Below are 13507 nucleotides of genomic sequence, written 5' to 3'. Positions count from 1 at the left end.
GAAAAGGGTCTGATATGCCCATCAACATTGTCATTTAGAGCTGATTTACCCCTTGTTATGAAAGTTGCTCATATATACCCTTACTTGTAAATAAATGGCTCACATATACCCTTTTCCTCTAACTGAAATGAAAAAAAATCTAAATTTTTATTATTATTTTTAAAAAGAAATATAATCCCATATGAGTAAATTTAATCCTCGTCAAACTTTTTTCTTTTATACTTTTTTTGGTTTTAATGACTAATTTATAATTATTATTTTGATAATCAAATTTATTTATGTTTCACTAATATTCTTGTAAAACTTATTGTACATGACAAAATTTTTCTTCGAATACGAAATTAAATTACAATACACACAAAAAATAGTTTATTTTTTTTCTTTTCATTAGGAATGAAAGAAAAAAATAAAATAAGAATAACAAACTCAAAAAATTATAATAAAAGAAGTCCAAAAATAGATTATGTATGAAAAAAATGAGAATATACCTTGAGCTTTTATAGAAGAATCATATATACCACTAAATAATTTTTTTAGAAAATTAAAAGTAATAATATAAATTTAAAACTAATTTTTTAACTTCCGTTAAATGAAGGGTGTATGTGAGACATTTTGTAACGGCACGGGTATTTGTGTGCCGTTGGCATAACGGTAAGGGCATACATGAGCCACTTTTATAACGAGGGGTATATCAGCTCCAAATGACAAAGTTGAGGGGTATATCAGACACTTTTCCCTAAATAAAATCTTGTGAAAAGAAAAAGAGGTATAAGATAACCATAACCAATTGTCATAGGGACATCAAGTGGTTTATATTATACCCCCAATTAGGTTGCCTTTTTGTAACTTTTAATGTTACCTAGTTTGGTTGTAATACATTCCCCTCATTTACATTTTGTTAATATATCAATTGATTTAATCTCATCAATTAAAAAAGAAAGATTAGAAGATTTCACCTAAGTTTATTAAAGTAATATTAATGCCACAAGATTTGACTTTTGTTTTCTCAAGTCATTTAAATAACTACAAATTTTATGAGGTTATTTGCACTAGGTTTAAAATTAAGAAGTCAATGATAATGTTTCTACTATTAGGATAATAAGTACTTCACATATTGAATTCAAGAATAGTTTCTTTCAATTTCTTTTTTCCTTCTTCATTCTTTTAATTTCTAAGAGCAAATTGGATTTCATCCCTTATGTTAAGTCTTAGCAAAAAGTAAACATTTTTTGTTAGATGTGCTAAGGTGAAGAATTGCAATAAGCTTCCTCTTGAGATGCAACTATAAGAGAGATGAACAGTGAATAATGAAAATAAAAAGAGAGAGTGCAAGAGCGATATACTACTGTTGTTTGCATTTGCAGCAAAATATAGGTTTATATTTGTAGAAGATGTTGACACTTGCTACTTTAAAACATTCCAAATGAATGAGAAACAACAAACAATCTAATGTGAATGAAGTTATTCAACGAACTCAAAGCCTCGTTTCTATTCTTCCTATTGATAAATGTGTATTAAGTGTACAACATCATAACCAACAAGAATAAGAGAATTAAGTATGTTGTTGCCTGCTTATTTTTTGGAGAAATACGAATGGTTAGATGACTATTTTCAGTAATGAAGGGTTAAGTTTTTTTAAGTAAAGTATTTTTTGTGTAACACATTGTTAATTTTCCCAATATAAAATATGAACACTGGTCGTGCCCAACTAGTATATATTATACATATATAATTATTTTTAGTTGAGAGTCTATAAAAAACAATATATCTATTTTATTATTTTAAGGTAGGTTAAATTAAGCTCAATTTGACAACAATAAGGATGCTCCATGTAGAAATTAAATTAGCAATAAGAGTTTCGTCCTATATATCTCAGCTATGCATTGAGGACAGGTTTTGATAGTTAGGTTTTTTGTTGTTATAGTATAACAATGTCTGGTAGAAAGAGTAAACCGTGAATCTTACTGAGTATTGTATAAAGCCTATTTGAAGGTCCAACAGGCCATATTAAACATGAACTATATTTCCATTAAGTCCCTACTAAAGAAGAAGAACTCAAATCATTGAACTACAAAAGCTCGAGATATCAATTGAAAATGGCGCACAGTTCCTAATTTGGACAATGCTCCGATAAATCTGATATATTTAAGGTACAATTAAATATGCAAAATAATAGTATACATCAATGTATATGCACTATTTTTGTCTCCAATTTAATCCATTTCTCTCAATCTTGATCTTATAGAGAGATCAATCGCAGAAAAAGCTAATGAGGATTTTGAAGAACGTGAGTTTCATTCCTGTTTTCTGTTGTTTTTTCTATAAATTTAAATGGAAAAGTTGAAACGTTAATTGAATTGTAAATTCAACTTGACAACTTGCAGATTTTAGGGTAAAAGAGTTTCGTGATTGAGCTTAAGCTTGGAGGTTCACTCTCGCTTATTGTATGGAGCTCACTCCTCAATTTATTGATTTTCGTCAGCTATAGTAAACCATTTATTTGTCTGATCCTTATTTTTGAGATGATTTTGCCAAAGATTACACAGACATACATTAAGACATTATCTATGGAGCCAGTTTGTTACCGCGGCTAGAAACAACAAATTTTCAAGGTTAAATGAGCCCATAGCAGGAAAATATATCATCTTACCAATATTTGTGTGCTATAGTCCACCATCTTTTTTGGTTATCCGGTATTTTAAGATGATATTTGCAAAACAATTACACGAACATCCATTAAGACCTTATCTATTGAGCGGGTTGGTCAACACCGCGAAATTGACTAGTTTTTAAGGTCAAACGAGTCCCAAACTAGTCAAACCCCCAATTATGCAGATTTTCTTTTGCCATAGTCCACCATCTTTTCTAGTGATCTAAATATTCAAGATGATTTCAGCAAAAAATTTACAAGGATGTCCATTATGACCTTATATATTGAGACGATTGGTCACTATGACCAAAATGACTCATTTTAAAGGAATGAGCAAACAGCAAGAAAAACTCCCCTTTTTGTCGATTTTCGTGTTCTATATTCCACCATCTTTTTTGGTATTTGGAATTCAGAGATGATTTTTGCCAAAAACTTACATTAACGTATGTTAAGATATAATATATGAATATGGCTGGTAAACATGGCTAAAAAGGCCAATTTTGAAGGTCATACGTGCCCCAAAGCAGGCAAACCCCCGATTTTTTCGATTTTCATTTGTTATCGACCACCATCCTATTTGATGATCAAGAATTCCGAGATGATGTTTGCCAAACATTTACATTGATGTCCGTTAAGACCTTACCTACAAAGTCGGTTGGCTAACACAACCAGAACAACCCATTTTAAAGGTCAAACGAACCCAAAGTAGGAAAATCTCCCATTTTATCAATAATCGTGTACTGTCAACCATCTTTTTTGGTGATCCAAAATTACATAATGTTTTTTTCCAAATATTTATAAGAAAGCCTGTTAAGACCTTATCCATGGATCCGGTTGGGTACCACATCCAAAACGGCCCATTTAAATTATCAGACGAACCATAAAAGAATTAAACCCCCTTTTTTTAATCAATTTTTGTTTTCTATAGTCCACTATCTCTTTTGGTAATCAAGAATTCCGAGATGATTTTTTCCAAAATTAAACGGACGTACAATATGGAATTATATATGGAGTTGGTTCGTCACCACAGCCAAAGAAGACCATTTCAAGGATTAAAAAGCCCATAGAAGGCAAACCTCTCATTTTACCAATTTTGGTATGTTATAGTCAATCATCTTTTTTGGTGATCCAGAATTTCGAGATGATTTTTACCAAAACACTACACGGATGTATGTTAAGACATTATCAATCGAGCTTGTAGGTCACCACGGCAAAGATGGACCAATTTTCAAGATCGAACGAGTCTAAGAGAAGGCAAACCCTCCATTTTGCTAATTTTTGTGTGCTGTAGTTCACCATCGTTTTTGGTGATCTAGAATATCAAAATGATTTTTTGCAAAAATTAAAAAGGACATCCTTTAAGACCTTCTCTATAAATCCGGTTGGTCACCACGTACAAAACAACTCATTTTAATGGTCAAATGAGCCCAAAAGTAAGAACACCCCCCAAATTTGTTGATTTTCATGTACTATAGTCCACCATCTTTTTTGGTGATTCGTGATTTCGAGAATTTTTTATCAAATAATTTACATGAAAGTCCTTTAATACTATATCTATGGAGGCGATTGGTACGCACAGTCAAACAACAAATTTTGAAGGTCAAACAAACCCTAAAGTAGACAAAGCCTTCATTTTGCCGATTTTCGTGTGCTACAATCCACCATCTTTTTAAGTAATCTTGAATTCCGTGATGTTTTTTGACAAAAATTTCTCTTGAAGACCATTAAGACCTTATCTATGGAGCAAACTGATCACCATTGCCAAAACAGCCGATTTTCAAGGTCAAAATAGCCCTACAGTAGTCAAACCCCTTATTTTGCCGATTTTCATGTTCTATAGTGAATCATTTCTTTTGTGAGTGGGTTGGTCAAGACAGACTATACGGCCTATTTTCTAGGTCAAATGAGCCCAGGGCACGCAAGACCCCCATTGCGCCGATTTTCGTATGCTATATTCCACCGTCTTTTGTGGTGATTTAAAATACTTAGATTATTTTCACCAAACATTTACACGAAATTTTTTGAAGACATTTTATATTGAGTATGTAGGTCACCACGACAAAAACAACTCATTTTCAAGGTCAAACGAGCCGAGAGGAGGAAAACCCCCAATTTTGTCGATGTTCATATGTATAGTCCACCATCTTTTTTGTTGATACGGAATTCAGAGATATTTTTTGCCAGAAGTATACACAGAAGTCTATTAAGACATTATCTATGTATCCTATTTGTCACCATTGCCATAACAACCCATTTTTAAGGTCAAGTGAGCCCAGAGCAAGTAAAACCCCCACCGCATTTTGCTGATTTTCATGTGACTACCATCTTTTTAGGTGATCTGCAATTCCAGATGATTCTTGCTAAAAATATACATGGAAGTACATTAAGACCATATGTATGATTTGGTTTGTTACTATAGCTAAAATGATTGATTTTCAAGGTTAACCAAGAACCAGAGAATGCAAATCCCCCATTATACCCATTTTCATATGTATAGTCAACCATCTTTTTTGTTGATCCATATTTCGAGATGATTTTTGTCAAAAAATTACACGAATGTCCTTTAAGATTTTATCTATGGATCTGGTTGATCAGCACGGTCAAAATCACCCACTTTCAAGGTGAAACAAGCCCTGAGTGGGTGAACACCCTATTTTGGCGATTTTCGATTGCAATAGTCCACCATCTTTTTAGGTGATCTAGAATTCTAAGGTAATTTTTACCCAAAAATTACATAGACATCCTCCGAAATGACACCCGTTTTAAATTTCAAAAGACGCTTAAAACTAGAAAATCTCCTATTTTTTTTAATTATCGTGTGCAATAGTCCACCATATTTTTGGGGATATGGAATTTCGAGCTGATTTTCTAAAAATTTACATGGAATTCCATTAAGACCTTTTATATGGAAATGGTTGGTCACCACAACCAAAACAACTCATTTTCAAGGTCAAACGAGCCCCAAGCAAGCAAATCAGCCATTTTGCCGTTTGTGTGTGCTAAAGTCCACCATCTTTTTTGATGATCTGAAATTTCGAGATGATTTTTCCCAAAAAATTACATAGAACTCTGTTACAAACTTATATATTGAGGCTGTTTATCACCATGACCAAAATAGCCAATTTTAATGGTCAAATTATCCCATGGAAGGCAAATCCCCTATTTTGCCAATTTTCGTGTGCAATAGTGAACCAATCTTTTTTTTGGTGATCTGGAATCCGAGATTATTTTTGCCAAACATTAACACGGACGTCTATTAAGACCTTATCTATGGAGACGGTTGGTCAACACAGATAAAACGACATGTTTTCAAGCTCATAACGAGCCCAGAACAGGCAAACCCCCTACCCCCATTTTTGCTAATTTTCTTGTGCTATGGTCCACCATATTTTTTGGTGATCTGGATTTTTGAAATGAGTTTTGCCAAAAATTTACATAGACCTCTATTAATACATTACCTATGGATAAGGTTGGTCACCATGCCCAAAATGACTCATTTTCATGGTCAAACGAGTTCTAAAGCAGGCGAATCCCCCATTTGGTTGAATTTTTTGTTCATAAGTCCACCATACTTTTTGGATATTCGGATTTCCGAGATGATTTTTCCAAAAATATACATAAAGGTCTATTAAGACCTCATATATGTAGTCGGTTGGTCAACACAACAAAAACTAGACATTTTCAAGGTCAAACGAGCTTCAAGCAGGCAAATTCACCATTTTGGCATTTTTGTGTGCTTAAGTCCACCATATTTTTTGGTTATCCGATATTCAAGGATGCTTTTTTTAAAAAAAATTATATGGAACTCCCTTAAGACTATATATATGCACCCAGTTGGTCACAACAACAAAAAAACCAATTTGAAGGTCAAATGATCCTAGCGAATCCAAAACCACCATTTTGTTGGTTTTTGTGTGCAATTCCACCATTCTTGTTTGGAGATCTAGAATTCCACTATGATTCTTCCAAACATGTACACGAACGTCCATTAAAAACTTATTTGTGTCGATGGTTGATCACAACTTACAAAACAACTTATTTTCAAGATCAAACGACCATCAGAGCAAGCAAACGATCCCCTACCCCTATCCCCCCTTTTTTCCGATTTTCATGTGCTATAGTCTACCATCTTTTTGGGTATCCAGAATTTAAAAATTGTTTTTGCCAAAAATTTACACAGATGTCCGTTAGACCTTATCAATGAAGTCCATTGGTTACCACGACCAAAACTACTCATTTTAGAGGTCAAACGAACCTAGAGAAGGCAAACTCCCTATTTTGTAGATTTTTGTTTATAGTAGTCCACCATATTTTTTGGGTTTCTAGAATATCAAGATTGTTTTTTCAAAAAATTTACACGAATGTCCGTTAGACCCTATCTATGAAATCCATTTGTCACCAAGACCAAAATTACTCATTTTAGAGGTCAAACTAACCAAGACAAGGCAAACCCCCTATTTTGTCAATTTTTTATGTGCAGTATTCCACCATCATTTATGGGTATCAAAAATTTCGAGATTGTTTTTGAAAAAAATTTATACAGATGTTCATTAGACCTTATCTATGAAGTCGATCAGTCATCACAAAAAAATGACTCATTTTAGAGGTTAAACGAACCTAGAGAAGGAAAAACCGCTATTTTTTCTGGATCACTAGTCGGAAATTAGCATCTTCATGACCTTGGTGCTTACAAAAGGTACAATAGGAAGAGTATCAAAAACAATCTGTTGGTAGTGTTCAACGAGCTTCCCAGGTATTTTGCTATCTTAAGTGGCTTTATCTGCCTACTGTCTTACCAATAACAGATGTTATGGATAAAAAAGGTCTTTGAGAAAAAAAAGTGGCGGCAAATCGGGTAGCGAAAAGATTTTGAAGTTTCTTCCTAAGGGTTAAAGTTTTGTGTCCATGGAAAGTTACAGAACAGATGTTGCTCCCCATTAAATTGAAGATCACCAACCTATTTTTAAAGAACAGAGCAAAAATCTTCATAAACATCACAATGAATTACAATATGTCATTTTGCAAGTGAGCCAATTAACCAGCGTCCTTTGATGACCAACTGTTTTGAAATTGATTTTCTCAGTTTGTGTAAGCGTGCTGCAAAATAGGAAAGCTTCATTATTACGGCTTGATGAAGTCTCTCTTCAGAGGCATCTCATCTAATTCCTTAAACATAAAACAGACAGTTGGTTCCCTGTGTATTGATTAAATAGGTTTCAAGATTGTTTTGGTCAGTGTTGTAGGATTATAGTTCATAAGAGAACTATAGGTATTTGTTAAGGTTTTACTCTCCCACAGTTTGAGACTAGGGAGAGGCAGTGGAAGCCATGAGAGTCTTCTATGTTGCCTTTCACCAAAATATTAAAATTAAGTGCGTAGTTCACTAAATTAATATTTTCAGCTTCTCGTAGCACAAATGTTTTGGGTCATATATCCCAAAAAATGTTAATTTTAATACTAGTATTATTTGTACCACAGATAAATTTACAGTCAACCGTCATAATAAAATTTAATACAAATACTAGTTTTATATATGCACCCAAATGACTCCTTTAGTGTTGAAGAAAATGTCAAGTGTTAGTTATTGATTTATAATGTTACAATAAACACATGTCATTCCATTAGTGTTTGTATGTAAGCACTCAATATTATAATTTTCTAGGACAATAAGTATAACATCACTAATTTAAACTTCCAAGTTTTCTTAAAATTCTATGCAAAAATACTTTAAATGTATTTGATTTAACCTAAACCAGACACTTTTACATTAAGAGTTTCAAATGAAAGAAATCAAAGCAAATTCAATCTACAAATCATGCATCTTTTCTGTTATTGTTAAAGTTGCGACATAAGTTGAATAAGCTTAAGAACATTTTGTTTGTTGTTCGTGTAGCATATACCCTGACCTTAACAATGATATTCTTGTTTAGTTTCTACAGATTATGATCCCTACGGATGAACAAAGACTAATTTACCTTTTCCTGATTGACTAAGCAACCTTTCAAATCATTTAATAGATGATATTCTAAAGAGGTTTTCTTTTTGAGATGTGGTAATAACTAGTACACTTTCTATGGATTGGAAATATTCTTGCCGTAGAATTCCAGAGGTTAAATTTTGATCAAACAGTCTGGGAAACACCAGAGGACTTGACATCTCTTACCATTGGATTTAGTTCCATTCTCGATTGTTTCTTCAGGTTTCATATAGTAACAACATTTAAAATTACCCTTGACATTGGTCTTCTATAAGTATGTCGTAATGTTGATCGTTTGATACATTTGCTCGACACAAATTTCATTCAACGTTTCATGCTTATACTTCCATTTATTTATCAACCATACAAGATCCCTTACTTGTTTTTTTATTGTTCAGTATTGAGGAATTTTTATCTCATGGGATGTGAAATGAATCTTCCATGCTTCTTTCAGGGATTTAATTAGTTAATTAACCTTTAAAAAAAATTGTAACCTTCACTTCAGATACGTTTGAATGTTTGATCTCTAATTGCTTGTTGCTTGAGGATTTGATGCGAAAAGATATACACAATGAATACCTCATGGGTATTAGTGCTCCTAAGCTAAGCTCATTCGTCTTTCGAGGCGATATACAATTGATAAATCTAGAAAATTTTCCTCTTCATTCAAGTGTTCTTTTGAGCCTAAAGAATTAATTTGAGAGGAAACATATAATTTTGACGATATTTTTTTGTCTATTTTTGCTCTCGATTATTTCAGTTGGGATAATTTTGAAATAATGTTGTTTCATTTTACTTGTAATTCCATGAATGTACTTTTCTTTTTGGCATCCTTATTTTTATTATTTTATTTGTATGTCGATATTGGATTTACTGAATTTATACCAACATGGCTTCCATCAGCTCTTAACTGTCTCAAGGGCCTATTAATATCTTGGATTGCTCTTGGAGATTTTTTTGAGCTTTCCTTTGCTCTTTGCATGCTAGGGAGCTCTCCCAATTTCGAGGAAATTGAAACTCACGTTGTCACTAATGTTTATTTTTCTCTCTATCTTTTCCATTAATGAATTTGATTGTTATGTCTTGATGTTTGTTAGGAGTGTATCCTTAATTATGGGGATTATTTCGAACCTGAGCCCCAAAAGATTGTTGGAGATTCAAGCAAGCTTCTTGTACATCATATTTAATCTCTGAGGACAGTTAAATTTTATGATGTACTATTAGAAGAGGATCAAATGCAGTTTATCAACGGGAATCATCTAAAGCAAAAGTTGTGTATCTTGTAGATTAATATCGTTATCACAATCCTTCTTAATTTTTGGCTACTGATTTGGAAGTGCAAACAGAAATGAGATGCTTGGTTTATGGAGTAGTAATGTTGTGTTTTGACTTTTCTTTAAGGTACTCTAAAGATCTTTTCTACTTGGAAACATAGAATGGTGAACCTGGATAATTGTTTTAAATACTCTGTTTGAGAACAAAGATGGTTTTTTACATTTCATGCTTGTTCTTAAATAAAGTATGACTTGAGACTTTGGTAGTTTATTTCGAAGTTATCATGTTTGTTGATTCTCTTAGGAAACTTGAAACATTTAGTGGAAATTACTTTTTAAAATTGTAGCAATTTCTTTCCTTTTAAGGTAATAGTCAAAGATAGATTGAGAAGTATTTTTGTCCAAAATGATCCCTCCTTATATGTGAAGAAGAAACTCGATGAAGCATCATTCAATTTGGGTTTCTTTAGTTGAAGTTTATTTTGATGTGATGTTGTGTGGTAAATTCTCTTAGGCGAGCTTGAAGTATTTAATGGGAAATAACTTTTTGTATGATTGGTAGGAATTTCATGTTTCGTAAGGGGTATGTTGGGCATGATTCTTCCTCATCTGTGAAGAAAAAACACGAACAGGAATAACCGGTTTGTGTCCATCAAATATATCAAAAAATGAATATTATGACATACTTTTAGACTAGTAATGTCGCGGGTAACATTCAATTTATTCTTATATAAAACATGAGGAAACAATCGAGTATGGGAATAAATCCAATGGTAGGGGATGTCAATTACTCTACTGTTTCCAAGATCGTTTGATCAAATTCCTCATGTTGAATTCTATGACAAGTATATAGCTAATTTATACAAAGTTTACATGTTCTTACAACATTTAAAAAAGACAGCCTATTTAGAATATCATTAATTAAAAGAATGGCAAGTTTTCTAAATCGATCAGGAGAAGGTAAAATGAGTCTTTTTTCATCTGTAGGTGTGATAATCATTTGAAATTAAACAAGAATAGAATTGGTACGGTCAGAGTATACACTACACTAACAATAAACAAGCATGTCACAACTCTAACAATAAAAAAAGGTGAATAATTTGAAGATGACATTTCATTGATTTCTTTAATTTGCAACTCTTGATATAAAATTGTATGCTTAGGTTAAATAAGAGAAATATAGAGTATTTTTCGTATAGAATTTTAAGAGAACATAAAAGTTTAAAATTGTAATGTTATACTTATTGTACTAGAAATTTACAGTTTTAAGTGCTTAGATCAAAATATTATATGAATGACATGTGTTTATTGTAATATTATAAATCAATAGATAACATATGATACTTCCTTCAACAATAAAGGATTCATTTGGTAGTATATATAAAAATAGTATTTGAATTTAATTTTAGTACAAATGTTTTACTGTAAATTTATCTCTGGTACAACTAATACTACTATTACAATAAACCTTTTAAGGGATATATGATCCAAATATTTGTGCTACAAGAAGAATGTCTATGTATCCGTATACATGGGGAATATTCCGAACATGTGCCCTATTGTTGACCGACGGAAAGCATGGGACAAAGATGCACTAAAAAGGGGTTAAAAAATTGGGAATTTCGGTGGGTGGGGGCAATTATTATGACATGTAATAGAAACCATAGATATTAATGTGATTATAAATTACTTTATTAAAACATAAAGGTAAAATATGTCTCTTTTATTTTATATTAGTTATTTATTTTTCTCATTATAATAAATCATAAATAAAATTGATAAATTTCATTAATTTTCACTTTAAGAATTTTTTTTAAGGTTTACAAACATGATTAAATTTACAAATATAAAAAAGGGAATAATTTTAAGGATAAATGAGATCAAAATAGTTGGAAGAATTATCTATAATAAAGTGAAAAATTAATATAGGACTATGAAAAGATATTCTTTTCGAAATAACCTAAGACAAAGTAAACAACACATAAATTAAGGGGTAAAAAGAGTAAAAATTAATGTGATTATTTATTAGAGAAATTGGCAAGTATATTAAGTTACTGAAATTTATTTTGATTTGTCTAATTCACTCCATTTAATTATTTTTAGCATGTGATACTGAATACCCCAAAATAGTTAAATTTGATTGTATAGGTCAGTTACATATTCAATTTTCTGATTTTATGACCTTTTTTTTATCCTAAGATATCGTCATTTTTATGCATAAGATATCTAGAAAATATTAAGAAATATCATTTGTTCAGTATTATAGACACAAAACCACATTTTGGCCACTTTTATATAAGGGCGAATATAGACGGGGCGAAGGTATATTCATTTGAATTTTCTTCACAAAACATTTATATGATATATATAAGAGATTTTTCAGTGTTTATATATAAATTTGAAATTCCTTAACAAAAATGGCTCTGTACATTGTAACGTGTTTCTTTTTCACTTGTTTAATTACCCTTTTTTAACAGATCATGAAAAGGTTGGAGGATTTGTAGTAGTATGAATTTTTTAGGGAAAATGCATAAGTACCTCCTCAACCTATGTCGGAAATCTCACTGACACACTTATATTATACTAAGGTCCTATTGCCCCTGAATATATTTTATAAATAAGTTTCTACCCCTTTTTAGCCTACGTGACACTTTATTTCAGGGTCCAGCGCTTGTTAATTTTTGATTCAATGTAGTGTCACGTAGAACGAATAGGGGAAGAAAATTATTTATAAAATAAGTTCAGAGGGTAATAGGAACTTTGTATTGTATAAATGTGTCTTTAAGATTTTGGGCATATGTAGTACTTATGCATTTTCCCTTTATATATATATATATATATATAATCATCAAATATTTTTAGCAATAATGATGTTGTGTAGTAAAATATTTTTAAATAACTAATAAAATAATTAAACTTAACGAAAACTTGAGCTGAGTTGGGTCTATACTCATTACCTGTCCCGTTTTTGCTCAATTTATATTGATCCAATCAACTTCAATTTAGATTGGATCTTGACCCGTTTGTTGTCATAACCCATTATGATTGACATAAAATTGATCCAATTCGCTCAATTACCGTGCCTAACAATGCCTAAGATTAAAATAGAAGAAAAATTAATGAAACAAATGCACTTATATAAGAAAAACTAATTAAAAACTACCAAATAGTTATCCTCTTTTGGATGAGTCGCGATTTAACAGAGCAAATAATGATTAGCCTAGAAATTCCTAATGTTACAACAAAATTGTAAATAGTCATGTATATTTACCATTTTTCTATGAAATAATGAGATTAACTATTAATCGTAATTATTTTTAGCATTCGCTACTAATTTTACTAATATGATAACTACATATCATAAATTAGTCGTACCATATAAGTATTAATTTATTTTAATAATTAAATATATTTCATCATTTCATTAGATTATATGTTGCACAATAAAAACAATAATAATTTCCGTGAAATATTATAAATTGGTCCTGTTATGTTAATTAGGGATACTACCTCCACCCGATTCAATCATAAAAGTAATAGCAGTGTATGATAGGGCAAAGGGAGATAGGTTTTTTTGCTGCCTCAAATACACTCGTTCAAAAATCC

Source organism: Solanum lycopersicum, chromosome 1 (assembly GCF_036512215.1).
Source record: "Solanum lycopersicum chromosome 1, SLM_r2.1".
NCBI classification, from domain to species: domain Eukaryota; kingdom Viridiplantae; phylum Streptophyta; class Magnoliopsida; order Solanales; family Solanaceae; genus Solanum; species Solanum lycopersicum.
Note: the sequence above shows the minus strand (reverse complement) of the source record.